Below are 21,035 nucleotides of genomic sequence, written 5' to 3' on the forward strand. Positions count from 1 at the left end.
ACAGAGATAGAAGAACAATCGCTAACATGTACAGGAACCAAACAGCAACAATAACAATTGAAGAACATAAGAAAGAAGCCCTAATAAGAAAGGGAGTCCGACAAGGATGTTCTCTATCGCCGTTACTTTTTAATCTTTACATGGAACTAGCAGTTAATGATGTTAAAGAACGATTTAGATTCGGAGTAACAGTACAAGGTGAAAAGATAAAGATGCTACGATTTGCCGATGATATAGTAATTCTAGCCGAGAGTAAAAAGGATTTAGAAGAAACAATGAACGGCATAGATGAAGTCCTACGCAAAAACTATCGCATGAAAATAAACAAGAACAAAACAAAAGTAATGAAATGTAGTAGAAATAACAAAGATGGACCACTGAATGTGAAAATAGGAGGAGAAAAGATTACGGAGGTAGAAGAATTTTGTTATTTGGGAAGTAAAATTACTAAAGATGGACGAAGCAGAAGCGATATAAAATGCCGAATAGCACAAGCTAAACGAGCCTTCAGTAAGAAATATAATTTGTTTACATCAAAAATGAATTTAAACGTCAGGAAAAGATTTTTGAAAGTGTATGTTTGGAGTGTCGCTTTATATGAAAGTGAAACTTGGACAATCGGAGTATCTGAGAAGAAAAGATACAAGCTTTTGAAATGCGGTGCTATAGGAGAATGTTAAAAATCAGACGGGCGGATAAAGTGACAAATGAAGAGGTATTGCGGCAAATAGATGAAGAAAGAAGCGTTTGGAAAAATATAGTTAAAAGCAGAGACAGACTTATAGGCCACATACTAAGGCATCCTGGAATAGTCGCTTTAATATTGGAAGGACAGGTAGAAGGGAAAAATTGTGTAGGCAGGCCACGTTTGGAATATGTAAAACAAATTGTTAGGGATGTAGGATGTAGAGGGTATACTGAAATGAAACGACTAGCACTAGATAGGGAATCTTGGAGAGCTGCATCAAATCAGTCAAATGACTGAAGACAAAAAAAAAAAAAAAAAAAATTTAATTAATGAAATATTTGGATCTTACAAGGGGAAGGGCACATCAGAGTTCATCTCCTTTTCATTTTTTTTTTAAATTAAATATATCGTCTTATTAATAATTATTAATCGGCGATTGTAAAAAAAGTTTTACAATAAATAATTATTCAATAATAATAGCAAAAATACTGAGAACTTATGTACTTTTAAAAATGTGTACATATAATTTAATAGGCATTATTACATAGTGTATATGTAATGGAGTTTGTGAAACACCTGATTATTTAATATTAATTGAAAATTATAATTTAGAATCTTATTATTTTTGGATTTTCTATTCCTGAATTTCTATTTAACTATTCTGGAATTTCTGTTTAATTTTATCTACGTTAAAATTAACTACAGAGTGACTGAAATATAAACTCTCACAAAAATAACATATACACTGAGGTATACACGCCCGATCTTTAATAAATAACAAAAAATTCTTATCTTTAAGTTCATTACACCTCTGATATTGTCGGATAATAGTCTCCACAAGTCGAAGTCGATCGTCATTTCGTTTATTTATTTTTTGTTGCCGATCATTTAATCGCTCTTCGGTTTCATAAAATTCTACTGATCTTAATTTTCTGTACGCGTACTCTAGTTTTCAAATTTTCCCTTTTGTTTTCATCATCCTCTTTTAATCTTTTTAATCTTCTCTTGTTCCTAACATTTTCTTGCCCTTCATATTGCCCTTCATATCCTTGTCGTTTTTTTGAGATATATTTCTTTATGTTATCTTTCTTTTTCCTGTATGATGTTTCTTTGTCATTTTTGATTTATAATCAAATAATCGAATAATAAAAACTGAATATTTTATACCGTAAGGTCGAAATTAATATTTTTAACCGGTATACACGAATTCCCTAAACGGAAAAGTTTAATTATTATTAAGTTTTATTTTAACGACACACCAGAAATCTGAAACTTTTGTTAATCAACGACTCACGAAGATACGAATAATACCGATCTAATAATACGAGTAATAAAGGGACTTTTGCTCTATCCTAATATTTCATGTAAGATTGTTGAATTAATAATTGTAAAAATATTTGAAGATAATAAAAATTAATTGTGTAACTACTATCCACTTTATTATAAACTTGGAGGATCGTACTTCACTTTCAAATCAAATAAGTTTAAATGAAGTGCGACAACCAAATGTTTATATGTAATTTAATGAGTACAAGGAAGTCATGTGGTGTTTTATCACATTTTTTTAATCAAGTAATCTCTGGTGCAGCCATTCGTGTAACACAGAAACAGTAAAAGTAGCAGCAGCTGCGTTGATTGACCCCCGTCGTACACCATCACACCTTTAAATCTACTCTTATCGATATCCGTAAGAGAACATACCGAAAAAATAAACAGACCTTTCCTTTGTAGAAGATTTAATTTAAAATACTGAAAATGATCTCCAAATTCGATTTCACCATAGTTAAGTTGAATATCGGAGAGGAACGTAATCTCAATCTATTGAAAGTGGCGCGACAATAAACAGTGGGCGTTACAGTGAGATGCTTACTGCCAAGCAGAAGCCTGCGATTCGAAGCAAACGCCGAGGACCGCTGTCGAAAGGTACTGTGTTGTTGCACGACAATGACCGTCCACAAACTGCTGCCCGCACTGCAGAAACGCTCCAGAAACTCGACTTTGAAGTAGCGGCTCGTCCTTCGTATAGTCCTCATCTTCCCCTTTCTGACTACCGCTTGTTTGATCCACTCAAAGAGGCATTAAGGGGCCGTCGATTTACCTCGGACGAAAAGGTGAAAGAAGCGGTGTATTCCTGGCTGGCAGCACGACCGAAAACATTGTTTTACGAGCGCATCAGGAATTTTGTACATCGATGGACCAAGTGCGTTGAAATGCAAGGGGACTATATATATACGTGTAAGTTTCCTATTTATATTGCGATAAAATTTATAACTACATTGCGGATAATAATTGACTTACCCTCGTATTACTTTTAACAGATGGTACTTTTACAAATTTTGGGGGCCTAGAAAAGTTTTGAATTTCAATGCGGGCATTGGGCGAACGAACCGGTTTGAGAATGAATGGTTTAAACGATACCTAGCTTGCGAGTTTAAAACATATACTTTTTCATCTTCGAAACGTACTTCAAAATATCCTGTAATCGGTTTCCGGGTAACAATTTTGTCACAAATTCGTGGATCTTTGTTAGCTGATCTTTTTTTACCGGTCTTTATGTGCTGAAGATTATTATAATAAACAACATCTAATTCCTAATTGTTTCAAATACTTTAAAACAACTTTATTAGAAATTTGTTATCTATTAGGTATTATCCTGTGCAATGTTTACGTTCATGCTATCAATAAATATTATTTCGTTGCGGATAATAACTAACTTATCCTTAATTGCTTTTATTTATCGTTAATGTTCTAGTATTGTTGTAAATTAGTATTAAATTAAGTAATAATTTCCTCATAATAATAGACCTAATAATTATGACACAAAATTACAAAATTGTGTCAATTTTCTGCCGTCACTCGACTATTACGTTCAAAATAAAAGGTTTAATATTTTATCAAATTAAATAAATTTTTATAAACGGATTGAAAAATAAACATGGCCGCCATTTTGTAATTTGCGATGGTATTTATGTCCCGATTTACGGGTAGTTTTAAAACTTTATTACGAGGACGCTTATCAAATATTAATGCGTTTGTTTAGCCGAACTTAAAAATAACAAAATGGCGGACAGGGGAAGAACGAAGAAATTGCTTTTTTTCCTAAGGATATTTTGTGTTTAGTTTTACAAGTAGAATCTAAAAAAGATATAGCCAACCCACCATTTTAGAAACACCCTGTATATATTCTACATTATGAGGGAAGATATAAGAATTATTATATCAAATAATAATAATAATAATAAACTATACATAAAGAATTGATAAACGGATTGAAAAATAAACATGGCCGCCATTTTGTAATTTGCGATGGTATTTATGTCCCGATTTACGGCTAGTTTTAAAACTTTATTACCAGGATGCTTATCAAATATTAATTAATTCCTCTAGCCGAACTTAAAAATAACAAAATGGCGGACAGGGGAAGAACGAAGAAATTGCTTTTTTTCCTGAGGATATTTTGTGTTTAGTTTTACAAGTAGAATCTAAAAAAGATATAGCCGACCCACCATTTTAGAAACACCCTGTATATATTCTATATTATGAGGGAAGATATACGAATTATTATATCAAATAATAATAATAATAATAATAAACTATACATAAAGAATAATATAATATTCTCACAATAATAACACACTTTTAAGTGTCAATTTTACAAGTTGATGTAAAAATTATTCTTGTCAAATACAACAATAGCAATAAAATCGATTAGACTCTACTGTGGACAGATAATAATAGTAATAATAACAATAATTGCTTTTTCAGATAAAAGCTGATTTATCTGAATAGAAAACTTACGTCGAATTTAATATATATATATATATATATATATATATATATATATATATATATATATATATATATATATATATATATGTAAGTGACAAACAACTTCACAATACTCAATCAAATTAAAAGAGAGAAATTTTTCCACTTTGATTTCTAAACGTATCGTAAGAGGAAAAACATAATAAATTTAAATATTATTTGGATCAGAGTTTAATTTTATTTCGAGTATAACATTTTCAAGTAATTGTATAAAAAAATATTTCAAAAAAATATATACACACTTTGAACTGTCATAGAAAATTTATTTTCCAATCTACAAGGTTAAATTTCTGGGAAAAGTAAGGCTACAGTCCAATTTGATAGTTCTGGTCAAACTATACGTTTCAAATATTTAAAGTAAATGTTCAACACGGTGACATTTACACATTTACGAGACAAATTCGAGGTTCACGTAACAGTGAGTGATATGCAGAAAGGCCGATCAAAGGAACCTCGCACGGCTACAAAAAATGAATCATGAAAGAGGATGCTGGAAATTTTTCAGCGTTCATCATTAAAAATCTGTAAGGCTAGGGTCACGAGAAAGGTGGTGCAAGTGTTAGTAGTATGCGACGAATTCTGAATAAAAGCAAGTTGCGTGTGTACATTCCAAGGCTGGTGCCACACCTAAGTTAAGATGACCCGCATCGCAGGGGATAATTTTGTGAACGGGTTCGGGAGATGATTACACGTGAACCGAGCTATATAAGTAGCATTCTTTGGTCGGATGAAGCAGAATACAAACTTAATGGAATGTCATAGGCATAATTGTGTTTACCGGGCTGAATATAATTCCTAAATTACTATTGAAAAGGCTGTGAATTTGCCTGGCGCGGTTTGTCTACTAGGAAACCCATCGGTCTTTTCCGTTTTGAAGGCACTGTAACTGAAAAAATGTACCTAACAATGCTTGCCGATTTCATTTCCTCTTCTGTTCGTGCAACGGACTGGAATGGCAGACAATGGCGGCTCAACTAAAATTAGTGGGGGTGTTGTTCGAGAAAAGTTTTTTTCTGCCCCCTTTCAAGGCCATACTTAAAAGTTCTCTGAAATAAAACAGCAAGCAGGATAATAATCTTTCTTTCTTTCTTTCTTTTTCCTGTTTAGCCTCCGGTAACTACCGTTTAGATAATTCTTCAGAGGATGAATGAGGATGATATGTATGAGTGTAGTCTTGTACATTCTCAGTTCGACCGTTCCTGAGATGTGCGGTTAATTGAAACCCGACCGCCAAAGAACACCGGTATCCACGATCTAGTATTCAAGTCGGTGTAAAAATAGCTGGCTTTACTAGGACTTGAACGCTGTAACTCTCTACTTCCAAATCAGCTGATTTGGGAAGACGCGTTAACCACTAGACCGACCCGGTGGGTAGGATAATAATCTAATTCTACATTTTATCACATTGAAGAATACGGTACACGGTTTAAGCACAATTTACTTATTCGGTTTAACCGAATAATAAAATCTCAATATAGATAATATTTATTACTATTATTAGATAATAACTTAATAAAATGTCCACTTAAAAACACTACAGTCCAACGGTGCTTAATTTAAATTTCTACATACACGGAAAAAAATACGTAATTAGTTTTTACTAATTACCTTCTCTTTCGCCCTTCCGGCGGGTTTTTGAACACCGCCATCTTGTGATCCCTAATGAAAAATCAACTAAACCGCTTTCATATTCCTTCCACCGACTAAACTAGAAAAGAGAACGAACAAGAACGTTCCGTATGAACATGGAGTAAAGAAAACGTACCTTCCACCAGCACTCTAAGGTTGGAACTGCGGGAGCGACAGTGCTATCTCTCCCTCGCAGCCTCGCCATGGAGCTTCCTATGTAATCCAGCAAAAAAAAGTATTACAAACTTACAATTACAATAATTTTTTGAAAAAAATACTCCTTCACTGTTTACAGAATTTAAAATTGTTTGATTAGCTAGCTATTTTTAATATATATAGGTTTAATTCTAACCTTGGAGAACAAATTTGGGTGAAATTTACAGGCTATAAACTAAAAAAAAAGAAACGTATCCGGGCTAATTTTTATATGAATATTTTTCTTTATTTTTATTGTTGTACATGTGAAAATTTTTCCTTTCCTTCGTGAGACATCGATATAAGGGAATGTAAAGGATTTTCAAAAAAAAATTAAACCTAAAAGAAACTAGATTAAAACCGTAAAGAAAAGTTTATGAATTTGAAAGATTTTTTAATTCTGAACACATCATTAAATAGCATTTATGAGGACGGTACGTAAACTGTAATAATACAGTTAAAATCTACATACCTGCACTACAGTCGGAGACTTTTTTTTCCTGTTAAGCCTCCGGCAATCACGGTCACGTATTACTTCAGAGGATGAATGAGGATGATATGTATCAGTGTAAGAAGTGTAGTCTTGTATATTCTCAGTTCGACCATTCCTGACATGTGTGGTTAATTGAAACGCAACCACCAAAGAACACCGGTATCCACGATCTTGTATTCAAATCCGTGCGAAAATTACTGAGTTTATTAGGACTTAAACGCTGGACTTTGAAATCAGCTGATTTGGGAAGACGCGTTCACCACTAGACCAACCCGGTGAATTGTACAGAACAGACTGTAACTCAATAATTTTATTCCCTGGCCGGGAATCAGTTGCTGACGGTCCACGCTCTGGAAGACCGTTAACGTAGAAAAGTGACGACTATGATGAGCGAATCAGAGATGTTTTGAGTTTCTGTCTACAGAAAAAATTTCCTTTTCTTTCTTTTTCCTGTTTAGCCTCCGGGAATTACCGTTCAGATATTACTTCAGAGAATGAATGAGGATGATAGGTATGAGTGTAAATGAAGAAGTGTAGTCTTGCACAGTCTCAGTTCGACCGCTTTTGAGACGTGTGATTAATTGAAACCCAACCACCAAAGAACACCGGTATCCACGATCTAGTATTCAAATCCGGATAAAAGGAACCTGCCTTTATTAGGATTTGAACTTTAGAATTCTCGACTTCGAAATCAGCTGATTTGCGAAGACGCGTTCACCACTAGACCAACCCGGTGGGTCATAGTCGGAGACCACGGTATGATTTTTTTACCAGTCTTGTAAATGGACAAAATATAATGGAAATATGAAGGGGAACGCACCGTGAATATCATAAATCCCGACGGATAGACAAGTAACTGGGAACCAAAAACCCCCAAACGGGGGTAAGTTGGAAAAAATCAGTTTTTTCCGTACAATTCTGAATTACAAAATCAAACATAATAATATTATTATTGTATAATATTAATAAACCTCACAATAGTACTAAACGTCAATAGTAATAAACCTATAATATAATATTATTTAAACGTCAGGAAAAGATTTTTGAAAATATATGTTCGGAGCGTAGCCTTATATGGAAGTGAAACTTGGACGATCAGAGTAACTGACAAGAAAAGATTAGAAGATTTTGAAATGTAGAGCTATAGGAGAATGTTAAAAATCAAACGGGTGGATAAAGTGACAAATGAGGAGGTGTTGGGGCAAACCGATGAAGAAAGAAGCATTTGGAAAAATATACATAAAAGAAGAGACAGACTTATAGGCCACTTATTAAGGCATCCCGGAATAGTCGCTTTAATATTGGAAGGACAGGTAGAAGGAAAAAATTGTGTAGGCAGGCCACGTTTGGAATACGTAAAACAAATTGTTAGGGATGTAGGATGTAGAGGGTATATACTGAAATGAAACGACTAGCACTAGATAGGGAATCTTGGAGAGCTGTATCAAACCAGTCAAATCATAGAAGACAAAAAAAAAATATTAATTTTAAATTTTTAGTAAAAAAACTAGAATTTTTCTAATTTTTTACAAAAAATATTAATTCTACAAAGAAGTGCTGAAGGAAAAATTTGTAGATCTTAGAAAGACAAACAAAATTTGTTGTAAAGTCTTTTTCACTGGACCATATTTCTCGAGATATACGGAAAAAGTGATATTTTGCAACTTTACTTCTGCCCGAAGGCTCTTGATCCCCATTTATGTGTCTTACCGTCGGGGATACTCTCGACCTCTAGACTCGTGTGTGTGATACACACACGCGCGCGTAGATAGACAGACAGGGAGAAAGAGAGAGGTACTATTCATTCAGTGTTACGCAAACAGTGAACTGTGTTCTAATCATTTAAATTTTTTTTAAAAATAAAATAAAATTATTATTAAAGGTATAAACGTCAAGGCTAACTAGACATAACGCAAAAATCTCATCAAACTATTAACATAAAACATCACTAAATAAATAAATACTAAAAATAATAGACGAAAGTATATATATTGAAGGCGAACAGCATGTCAAGTTAACGAGTAGTGTGTGTAGTATAAGAGAGAAGTCTGTAAACAAGTAACGTCAATCGACCAATATAATACTAACGTACGGCTGGACAATGTTTTAATACGAGAAGTTAGTGGGGATAAGAAAACATTTTTATACTAAAAACCAGAATCAGTGATCATAAGTGGCTTTGCTATTGCGACCTGTCTTGACCTTATGACCTCCAGCTTAACCGTTTCTTCCATTAAATATTAAATTAGTATTATTATTATTATTATTACTAAAAATAATAGTAACACTTATTACAACAAACATAATTACAAAGTTTACATAACATAAAATTAACTTTTTTATTGATTAATAATAACTTAAATGTCAGGATCCACAAATAAGTATAATCGAGGGACATTTAAAATTTAAAAGGAATTAAAGAGAACATTTCAATAACATTTGTTTAAAGACCATTTAGCGGCAATGACCTTGGAAATAATTATACAACATACTGCCGACTATCTGTCATAATAGAGGGGATGTAAAACACGAATAACACAAAATAATCAGTAAAACGTTTAAAAAAGTAGGTAACTATAAATAACTTAAATATAACTTATTTTACATAATACTTATTTAATAGATTCAAATATATATATACACGTATACTTTTTTAAAGTTCTGCAATTTACAATTCGATAATAATAAATAGAATATATAATTACATTAAAGCACGACTATAAATAATTTTTTTTTTGTGATTACGGTATCATCACGTCACGATTGGAAGAATATACTACTTTATTGTTAAAAAAAAAATATAAAAAGGTTTCAAATAAGGAACCGCAAAGCAAAGTAAGGCAAATACTTAAAAAAAATAATTTCTGTCCTACTAATCTACAAAAGACACAAAATTTATTTCCTAGACTCTTCCAGTAGATTAAAAATTTTTGTCATTTGATTCTGGACGACGTTAACAATTTACTCGGAGTGGAATTTTTAATTAAAAAAAAATCTGATGTGACACTATATGATTTCCTTTTACGCCTATTAAATTAAACGTACACATTTTTAAAAGCACATAAAAATTTATTTCACTAACTCATTTTTTCTTTTTTTTTTATTGTTATTATTGAATTATTATTTATCGTAAAACTTTTCTACAATCAGAGGTTAATAATTAATAATAAACCAATACTTAAATTTAGTCGAATTCGAACCGATGTGCCTTCTCCTTGTAAGATACAAATAATTCATTAATTAAAATTTTATTTGACTGTAACTGGAACCGATGAAAATAAGTACCATTTATGGTATACCCTTGAAACGCTGTCAATGAAAGCTTATTACTGCGGTTAAGAAAAAGTACAAAATCCAAATTCTTTTGATTTTATGATTTTTGCATTTTTTTGGTCCAGTCGATTGCAATCAAAAGAGAGAACGACTAAATGTTACAACAGTCCTAAATCCAAAATTTCAGCACTCTACGGCTAATCGTTTTTGAGTTATGCGAAATATAAGAAAATAACCCTGATGAAATACGGGAAGCCATCAAAAACAATGTTCGTCGAGGTAGGGTCCTGCATCCACTTTGTTAAGGATATTTTAAAAAATTGTTTGTAAGTCGATTTTAGTTGTAACTGTTATTTTCTTAAAATGTATCTTTTTTGTGAGTTGACAGGCACCAACGTTTAGGTAATTTTGCTTTATGAGAATGGACATTTGTAGCGTATTAAAAAAGCCACGCCGGATCGGAATCACGACCGAAACCAGGACGTCCTAAAATTATCCTACCCTACTTAACGGCATTTGTATGTGTGTCTGTGTGTATGTTCTCCTTAGCTTAGCCCCGGAATGTACCGATCACTAGCGAAAAATCCCGATTCGTTAGTACATGTCACGTAGTGGTCAGGTGTATACTTGTTATGCAGGGTTATAGTAAAAGAACGGTGCGGTTTTGAACATGGTTTAAATTAAAACAGAATTACTGACAGTTTGTTTTTTTATTTTTCAAATTTGTCGTCTCAAACATTTTTTTTACATAATTAATAAATTTCAATATGTGCGCTCTTAGTCGCTCGACAAATGTCCAAACGATACTCAACTTTTCTCCAAACATTAGTTATTCGTTAATGGTGGTAGTCATCGCTTCATTAATCCTGTTTTTTAAGCGGTTTAGGTCGCGAATTTTTTGCGTATAAACAACGCTTTTGATGTACCCTCATAAGAAAAAATCGCAAGGTGTCAGGTCTGGACTCCTTGGAGGCCAAAGTACGGGTCCTTGCCGGCCTATCATTCATCGATCTCCAAATTTTTCGTTCAAAGCGTCCGTGACTGATACATTGAAGTGCAGGGGAGCACCGTCTTGTTGGAAATGAAGTCGATGAATGTTTTCGAGTTCATCCGGCTGAGAAAAGTAATAATCGGTTAACATGTCGAGATACACGATTTTTGCCCTATTACACGATTTTTCATCGCACCACACCAAACATTAACTTTAGGCGAATCGCGTTGTTTCTCAATAATTGCGTGTGGGTTTTCAGAGCCCCGTATTCCTGAATCGTGTCTGTTAACGCATCCGTTCACGTGGAATGTAGCTTCGTCTGTAAAAATTATATCGTCTAAAAACGATTCGGTTTCACTTATTCTGTCCGATATTTCAACAGCGAAATCGTAACGTTTTACACCGTCATCGGGTTTCAATTCTTGCAGTATCTGGATTTTATAAGCGTGTAATTTCAGTTGTTTACGTAAAACTTTGTGAACTGTCGATTATGGAATATCTAATTCGACGCTTCGACGGGGTATGGACTTCCCAGGGGACTTCTAATTGCCGATCGTCTAATTAGTTCAAACGTTTCGTCCGGTACACTCGGTCTGCCGGTTGATTTCTATTTCTTAACGGATCCGGTTTCTTCGAATCGTTTCAACCGATGCGTTATGTTATTTTTGTGCGGCGTATCTCTTCCGAATTCACGTTACGGATTTTAATTCGGCCATCAATAAAACACACTGTGCTTTGTCTTTATCCGAGAACATAGTAACTCGTTAAACTCACCACAACAACAGTACAAGAACCGACGTTTTGGTTACAACTGCTGATAACAAACTTTTGTGTTGGAGGGTTTCAGGAATACCGATATAACATCTAGAAATTTCCCTACAATCTTCCTATGAATTACTGAAACCGCACCATTCTTTTATGATAACCCTGTATTATTAATATATCGTATAAATATACATGCGATATCTCGATTGAAGGTTAGGGAAAATTTAGTGCTTTTCAATCGGAAGCGAATTTTCGAAAGAAAATCGCAAATATCTCAAAACCGTTTGTCCTAGCGCTCTGAAAAATTTTCTTTTACATTCCGAGATGTGTGGTTAATTGAAACCGAATTACCAAAGAACACCGGTATCCACGATCTAGTATTCAAATCCGTAAAACTTGTAGGCAAATGCCTACAACTTTTATTCATAAATTTTTCGCGTAAGAAGTTTACCTTGGCCTACAACAGTGAAAAACCTCCTTTGAGCAGCCTCCAGTTTGTCCAGTCGCATAAAAACATGCTATACTTACCCTAATCTCCAATCCCATGTAGTTCCCTAAACTGTACTAATTATCTTCAAAAATCGACGTTTTTTTCACCCCATTGAATGAACTATTGATGTTTATTTGCAGGCTCTACTCGTCAATCGAATGTATGCAGCACGTACTCTGAAAATCAGTCCGTTTCTGAAGCAGCGATTAAAAAAAAAAAATGTTTTCTTTGCTATGGTGAATAAGAAAATACGTAAATTTAAAATTATTTAAATAAAAATCAAACATATTCAAAAATAATTTTTAATTCTACATAAGTTTTGTAAAGAAGAAAATACAACCATATTAAATCACGCTTTATGTAATTAATTATCCGATGAGGTGTTAGTAAGATATGGTGCCGGCTAATTACGAGAGTTGCTGCACATCCGTGTATAGGTGCGAAATTATTTAATCATCTTTTTTACGAATAAAAATATTTATTCATCCGTGACGTACCTTACTTACACTTGTTTATCGTATAAATAATATAATAATAATTAATCATCACGTTCCACACGACCGTAAATCAAGCAAGGTTAATAAAAAAATGTATTTTATCATAAAAACAAAATTACATAATTTAAAAGGAAAATCGTTTGGGAATAAAATAAATATATCCTTGTTTTTAAATTGTTATTTTTAAAGGACTTATTGAATTTAAGTCTCCAGCAAAGATGATTCATCTAGAATTCAAATAACGCCACTGTACCGCGTATCAGAAGACTACGAACAGGATATCCAAAAGGACACGATGTGTTTTTCATTCGCAAAAAAAAAATTATTAATTTATCTTAACCCGATCTATCCTAGAAATTTTCACTCGTAAAATTATATTCGTTCGATGTATCTCGAAGCGTGAAAAAATTATTTATAGCAGGGATATTATTGTTAATACGCACTATACAATACATAGATGTATCAAAAAGAACGGCGCGATTTCAAACAAATTTGTTTCGAAATAAAAACATTTTACAATTAAATACAAATTACATATCGTTAAAACCTGTTTAAAATTTCACTTGCGAGTTATAAATGTTCTATATGCCTCCATATTTTGCACGGATAACATCAAAATGATGAATTCCAAAAAGGCATTGCAGACAGTCTTTTTTTTCCTCTGCCTCCCGGAACCAGACCCCCAATTAAGCATGAACACGGTTCCAGGATATGCCTTTGCCTCTACTCGCCAGACGAGGGAAACGCCAGGTCCGGCTATGCCGTTCCCGGCCTCCATCACCCAGCAACCGGTATTCGGTCCTTTGTGCTTCAACTCTAACGGGGACACCCCCGGAGTGACGGCCTCGCCGAGACTCCGAGGTGGTGATGAAGTCCCCGCACTTCATCATCACGGCTCCACCCGTGCAAGCACGGGCGAACGGGAGCTCCGTAAAGAGCTGTCCCTCACCCCCTCGCTTCCAGATATTTCATTTGCAGTATTCCCGACACAAACCCCGTCACAATGTCGAAGTCCACCGAACTGAGTAACATCGCTCCAACGACGGTTCCCACCTCGAAAAGCCCAGTTACGGCAGTACAGTCGGGGCGTTCCGGGGTGTCTAACTCCCGACAATAGGGGCAGAAGGGATCTTTCAGCTATTCTTCGTCCACACAGGTACGAACGAAAGACCCCATGGCCGGTCAGGAATTGTCTCGGCCAGAATCCCAGTTCGCCAAAATTCCTCCCGGCCCACGGCTCAATGCGCGCGATCAAACGATGCGTCCATCTCCCTTTCGTGGATACATCCCACCTGGCTTGAGAATCCCTGTAGACAGTTGGCACGGGCATCGTTCATAGACTCACGTGTTTTATAAAAGCACCTATGATCCTGTTTTTCAGGTCATCAAAATCAGCAAATAATGGGGAAATATAAACCTACGACAAAAATTCACATCGTGTAATGACTGGGTATCTCGGGGCCCAAGGGTGTAATAGGGCCGATTGTTGGGATTCCGTACGCCTTATCCAACGTCGAGGCGATGTTTTTATTTAGAATCTGATGAACTGAATCGTTCCGTTATGGAGGGGCCCCACCTAACTGCAGAATTAAATCTTCAGAGTCTGCATTTACTTATGGAAAAGGCCAGCTCTACAATACCTCGAGATAAGAATAACCTGTTTCTATATTTCCTTCAAAAAAGAAAGGGACATACATCTTTGTAAAGGAATCCACGATTGGTGAATATCGCCCGCTGAACGATCTCGTGCATATTCTTAAATAACCATATGCGAAAATCGTACGTGAAACTTTATCGCATAAATTAAATATAAATTCATTACTAAAACCTTAATCGCGATAAAAACTTATCGCTTTCTATATCGAATAAGAATAAATCACGGAATTTTTAAGTTTTCTTTTGCCGCTTACACGAAAAAAATTAATCGGTTTATACGGTACATCCTAAAATGCAAGCATAGTTTTAATGCAAATCAAACATTCATACGAGGGATCGAAGTTCTCGGCTATTACGACGAGTGGACTTTTTCAGGCTTCGCTGAAAAGCCTCTTCATTTCGTTGAAAATTCCCTCTGAAGTGCTTTCACGCACTGGACTTTTCCCCTTACATAAACATTCAGCGACGAATGTTGGCTGAAGCTGGATAGATCTTGAATTGTACCGCATACGTAATTACGAAGTCTGTCTTTTGTAGAAGAAAAAACACCTTCTGTTGCTTAGATGTCATGTTGTTTACGATCGAGGTTAGCAGACGTTTCAGCACTCGAATTGCAAACTCTAGGACGCGCACTTTGTAACGGGATAAATTTCGTTCGCTTCCCGAGCGTGGTTGCACAGGTGTTATGGTTTTGAAAATTTGTCATTCTTTTAGACAAGGATTTTTGCAAGGGATGACCAAAATGTTGCTGGAATTGTAAGAAGATGGGGCTTATCGTATGATAAACATGCTACCGTTGTTGTATTGGGTAAATGTTGAAGGTTTTCTTAACTTTAAGGTGGAAATATTTTTTATCCCCAACTCAGCACCGGTAAAATCTACCTCTGCCTTCCGGCATGCCAAAAGGGATGCTTTTTCAAAAGTTTTCAAAGAAAAATATACAAAAAAATATAAATATTTTCGCTTATAAGGCTTATTAAATAACGTAAATATGTAGATTTGACATGTTTAAACCGAACCATAGTCTACACAAATATTTCATCTTCTTCCTTTGCATTGCCTTCATCGTTTTCTCGTAAATAAAAATGTTACCTCTTTTTAAATATCAGATTTTAAAAATATTTTTAAACAAATTCATCTAAAATTTCAATTCGTTTTCAATTCAATTTCAATTCGCGGTTCATTATTTACATTTTGTTTTTGAAATTCAGTTTAAATTTTTGTCTAATAGGCAACGTCAAGAAAGGGTGTAAAATAAAGCGATGTATTTTACTAGCACCATTTTAACTAACATACTTTTAATTTTTAAACTATCTTAAAATACACTTTATAATACAATAATTTATAGAAACCCGTAACATCACTTTATATTTGTCCTGCAACATTTTATCCGATAACATTTCGTTTTTTTAATAATTCGTGGACCATTAATGACAGAAACCAATCAAATTTCCTGGTGTATCGCCATCCCGATGAAATGGTGTTTCTCCCACCCAGTGATAATAAAGAAAAGAACAAAGGCTTTCATATTTAAAATAAATAGAAGAAAGCCTCGAGTAATTCGGTTTAATAAAAATACAAAGGAAAAAACCCTATAGTTTTATATCTTGAACAATATTAGGTAAAACAGAATAAAAGATGGAAATAAAGTGGTTAAGTAAAATAAACCCTTATACATCAACTCATCTTGTGGAACGGCAAAAAAATAATGTAATCATAAACGTAAAAGACAACAGCTGCGCCGTTTATGTATTACCGCTCAAACAAGCAATTCACCGAATATAAAATAGAAAAGAAGCCCAAAAAATATTTTGTTTTATTCTCATCGTTTAATAAAGGAAAAGCAAAGCATTAAAAAGAATCTTAAATAAAATCATGAAAAGAGATTTAAAATAAAGATATGATTTAGACTTAAAAATGTAAAAAACAAATTACCAAAGAATAATGTTGAAAAGCTTTACAGAATAAAAAAAAAAGATAAACGGTAAAAGATATATAGAGAATATTAGTTAATTAATATTATATTCGTATCTATGGCAACAAGATTATATTAAATGGGGAGGAGATTACTTAGCCTATAAGAAAAAACGCTTCCCTTCCACTAAACAAAAAAAAAAAAAAAAAAAAATATATATATATATATGTAGTTTAACTAGTCATGCATCAAAAATCTTAACTAGAATTTTATACAGAAGAATTGAGAGGAGAGTGGAAGAAGTGTTAGACCAATTTGGTTTCAGGAAAAGTATAGGGACAAGGGAAGCAATTTTAGGCCTCAGATTAATAGTAGAAGGAAGATTAAAGAAAAACAAACCGACATACTTGGCGTTTATAGACCTAGAAAAGGCTTTCGATAACGTAGATTGGAATATAATGTTCAGCGTTTTAAAAAAATTAGGGTTCAAATACAGAGATAGAAGAACAATTGCTAACATGTACAGGAACCAAACAGCAACAATAACAATTGAAGAACATAAGAAAGAAGCCCTAATAAGAAAGTGAGTCCGACAAGGATGTTCCCTATCTCCGTTACTTTTTAATCTTTACATGGAACTAGCAGTTAATGATGTGAAAGAACAATTTAGATTCGTAGTAACAGTACAAGGTGAAAAGATAAAGACGCTACGATTTGCTGATGATATAGTAATTCTAGCCGAGAGTAAAAAGGATTTAGAAGAAACAATGAACGGCATAGATGAAGTCCTACGCAAGAACTATCGCATGAAAATAAACAAGAACAAAACAAAAGTAATGAAATGTAGTAGAAATAACAAAGATGAATGTGAAAATAGGAGGAGAAAAGATTACGGAGGTACAAGAATTTTGTTATTTGGGAAGTAAAATTACTAAAGATGGACGAAGCAGGAGCGATATAAAATGCCGAATAGCACAAGCTAAACGAGCCTTCAGTAAGAAATATAATTTGTTTACATCAAAAATTAATTTAAATGTCAGGAAAAGATTTTTGAAAGTGTATGTTTGGAGTGTCGCTTTATATGGAAGTGAAACTTGGACAATCGGAATATCTGAGAAGAAAAGAATAGAAGCTTTTGAAATGTGGTGCTATAGGAGAATGTTAAAAATCAGATGGGTGGATAAAGCGACAAATGAAGAGGTATTGCGGCAAATAGATGAAGAAAGAAGCATTTGGAAAAATATAGTTAAAAGAAGAGACAGACTTATAGGCCACATACTAAGGCATCCTGGAATAGTCGCTTTAATATTGGAAGGACAGGTAGAAGGGAAAAATTGTGTAGGCAGGCCACGTTTGGAGTATGTAAAACAAATTGTTGGGGATGTAGGATGTAGAGGGTATACTGAAATGAAACGACTAGCACTAGATAGGGAATCTTGGAGAGCTGCATCAAACCAGTCAAATGACTGAAGACAAAAAAAAAAAAAAAAAATATATATATATAATTGGTTGCAACATAATACAAACAACAAAATAATTTTTTTTTTCTTTTTTCAGAAATTTTCATTAACGAAGATTTGCAATTGCATAGCCACCTCGCTTCCCAGTTTTGACCCGGTTAGATTTTTTCTTGTGGGGTTTCATTAAACATTATATTTTTGTACTACCGCCTTTACCTGCCGATCTTCTTGAGCTACATTTCGAATTAACGCCGCAGCAGCAGAGGTAACGTCTGACTTTCTGGTTACAATCTGAAATGAAATCGACTTCGTGCGTCCCATTGTAAAAGAATTGCATATCGAACCACAGTGAACGTCCGGAGACAAACAAGATGTATTTTTCTATGAAATGAGATCTCAACCGAATCTGTTAATTATCTCAATAAACTTTTATATGCTTTTAAATTTGTGAAGTCCTGTATGCATCACGCAATAAATATAATAAAATTTCCTATTTTTTTATTTTTAGATAAGCAAACTTAACTTAAAATTAAGCATGACAATAGAGATTTTACTATTCAATCCGAAGTTTCTTCTTTCCTTAGAAGGACGCTAACTAATACAATTTTAAAACGCCAATATTTTTTTATAAAAAATTTGACAAGAGAATTCAAAATCAGCACCGTCTTCGTTTCACAGGTAATGTCTAGTAGTGAACACGCCTTCCCAAAACAGCTGATTGGAAGTCGAGAGTTGAAGCGTTCAAGTCCGAGTAAAAGCAGTTACTTTTAAATGGATTTGAATACTAGATCGTGGATACCGTATTTTTGGTGGTTGGTGGTTTCAATTAACCACAAATCTCAGGAATGGTCGAACTGAGACCGAACAAGACTACATTCATACGTATCATCCTCTGAAGTAATACTTTTTATTTTTTTTGTTAAAGTAGGGAATCCACTTCTGTTAAAGTGGGGAATCCCATTTACGGACGCTTAAGCAGTGTCGGGCTCGCTAACAGGTGCCGCACGATGTTATTAATATGCGTATGTAAACCTGCGCACTACCGACCAAACCGCCACCCTTCCTGGAACCGCTAACAAAGCATTCCTTCTGGAAGGGGGTTACACGCCCATCTACACATTCATACGTCATAGTGCAATATCAACAGAAACACTTCAGTAAAACAACAGCAAACAAGAAACATCACCGTACATCAAGTAACTATGTAACTATATACTACACACAGAGAAGAAAGTCACACAATATCTGTGGACGCCAACAGATACGGGAGCGGAGTGTTCGCGGCCTCTTCACGTCAAGGCGACCCCCACATGTACGAGGGACCCCCACATGTACGAGGGACCCCCACATGTACGAGGGACCCCCTAGTCGCTCACTCACGAACCTGTCCGCTCCCGCCCATTGTTTCGTGACTCCTCCCATGAAGTAATCTCTCTGAAGTAATACCTGAACGGTAATTCCCAGAGGTTAAACAGGAAAGAGAATGAAAAAAGACTCATCGGTATCGTAATCTAATTAGGATTCATAAAATAATTTTCCATAAAAATTGAGAAACCTCCCTCCCTCGTTTTTATACTATTTTTATTATACAATACATAAAAAATAAAATACATACTTAAATACATGAATACAGTTGGGGTTTCCGTAATCTGATTTAAGTTGTACATTTAGTTGTATCGATGATAAAATTTCTTGCCATTTTCTTACCTAAATAACAAACAAAAGAAAACATCACAAATAGTAACAAAATATCACACAGTACATAAAACAAAAAACAAAAAAAATATCAACAATTTTAATGAATTTTCTTTTGAAGTTGGATAAAATTTCAAATTTAACAAACTTCCTAATTAATTAATAACTGTTGAAAATGAGTACATCGGAAATAATGGTAACGCCTTTCATCTTAAAATTTCTGGGTTCGAATCCCAATAAGCCTTTGCATTTTTTTCTACAAGAAAAAAAAAGAAGATTAGAATTTTTTTTAATAGGGTATAGTCCTGTTTAGTTGATGAAGTAATAAATCTTTCTCATAAAAAAAAAAAAATGGTGCGTGGGTGTTTTTGTTGCATGCGGTCACATTTTTATTTTAGCTGCTATTTGGCGCAGAGAGGACCATTGGTGGTCGACCAGGCGGCTGCGCACAGCGGCTTTCTCCCGCTAGAAGCAGTCCGTTGTCAATTAATTTACAGATTATTTAGTTTAATTTCAAAGGGTAGATTATTTTTATTTATATTTTATACTTGTATTTCTATTTATTTATTTAATGTAATTTAATAGGCGTTCAAGGAAGTCATATGGTGTCCAGACCAGTTATCCCACATCATGTATTTTTCTTTTAATGTGTATGTATTTTATTCTCGTTAGTTATTGCAGTTTTAATAAGTGCTTATTACACATTATATATATATATATATATATATATATATATATATATCTATATATCTATATATATATGTACGCCCTGTATTTACTAAATCATCAGAAATAAATAAAAATTAGGCGTGTATTTTTCACTAAGTCGATTATGGGATTTTTCTTTCCTTTTTTAAAATACTTGGTCAATAAAAATATTTAATAAAGTGGAAAAGTTTTATTTAAAAGATTATTTAAATATTAAAATTCTACAGAGAGTTGTTTATCAACATAAATAAATGTATACGTGTGGATAATTTAAACATTTCCCTAATCCAGCTATCGTATTCAAACGTTACTTTTCCTTTAATTAAATCTTTGCAGCTTTATTTTCCCTTCATATTATGTATTTAAACAGGAAGGGATTTAAAATTGTTGATATAAATTTCTAGTATTGACATGAAAGTTCGGTATTTGAAGAAAAAAACAATTGTTTATTTTAATTAATGTTATGAGCGTAAATCGACTTTTTGTTGGTTTAATATCTACTTCACATACAGACATATATATATATATTAATGTTGACAAGAAAGTTCTTATACTTTCCAGGCAATGATGATTTATCTTATAGTGGAAAAATAATAATTATACATTTTTAAAAAAATCAAAAAAGATTTACATTGCTTTAAATTTTTCTTCTTCACTATCCACAAAATGATTTTCCAGGAATTGTTTTATTCATTTTTCTACGTTTACTATGATAAATCGAAGAAACTAAAAAAAAATGTACAACCGAAAAA

The 21,035-nt window shown here is 33.7% G+C and overlaps 1 protein-coding gene across 5 annotated transcripts in view; it reads right to left on the minus strand.

Annotated features, from left to right (window-relative positions):
• The window catches only part of LOC142333753 (putative polypeptide N-acetylgalactosaminyltransferase 9), a 436,298-nt gene that overhangs the window by 194,379 nt on the left and 220,884 nt on the right, over nt 1–21,035 (minus strand). Inside the window, exon 1 of one of the 5 annotated variants that reach the window (XM_075381226.1) lies at nt 19,496–19,578. The exons of the other annotated variants lie outside the window; for them this stretch is intronic. The gene's annotated coding sequence lies outside the window, so the exon portion shown is untranslated. Of the gene's footprint in view, nt 1–19,495; nt 19,579–21,035 lie in introns of those variants that run through there. 5 annotated transcript variants of the gene reach the window in all.

This window comes from Lycorma delicatula, chromosome 13, assembly GCF_047948215.1.
Source record: "Lycorma delicatula isolate Av1 chromosome 13, ASM4794821v1, whole genome shotgun sequence".
NCBI classification, from domain to species: domain Eukaryota; kingdom Metazoa; phylum Arthropoda; class Insecta; order Hemiptera; family Fulgoridae; genus Lycorma; species Lycorma delicatula.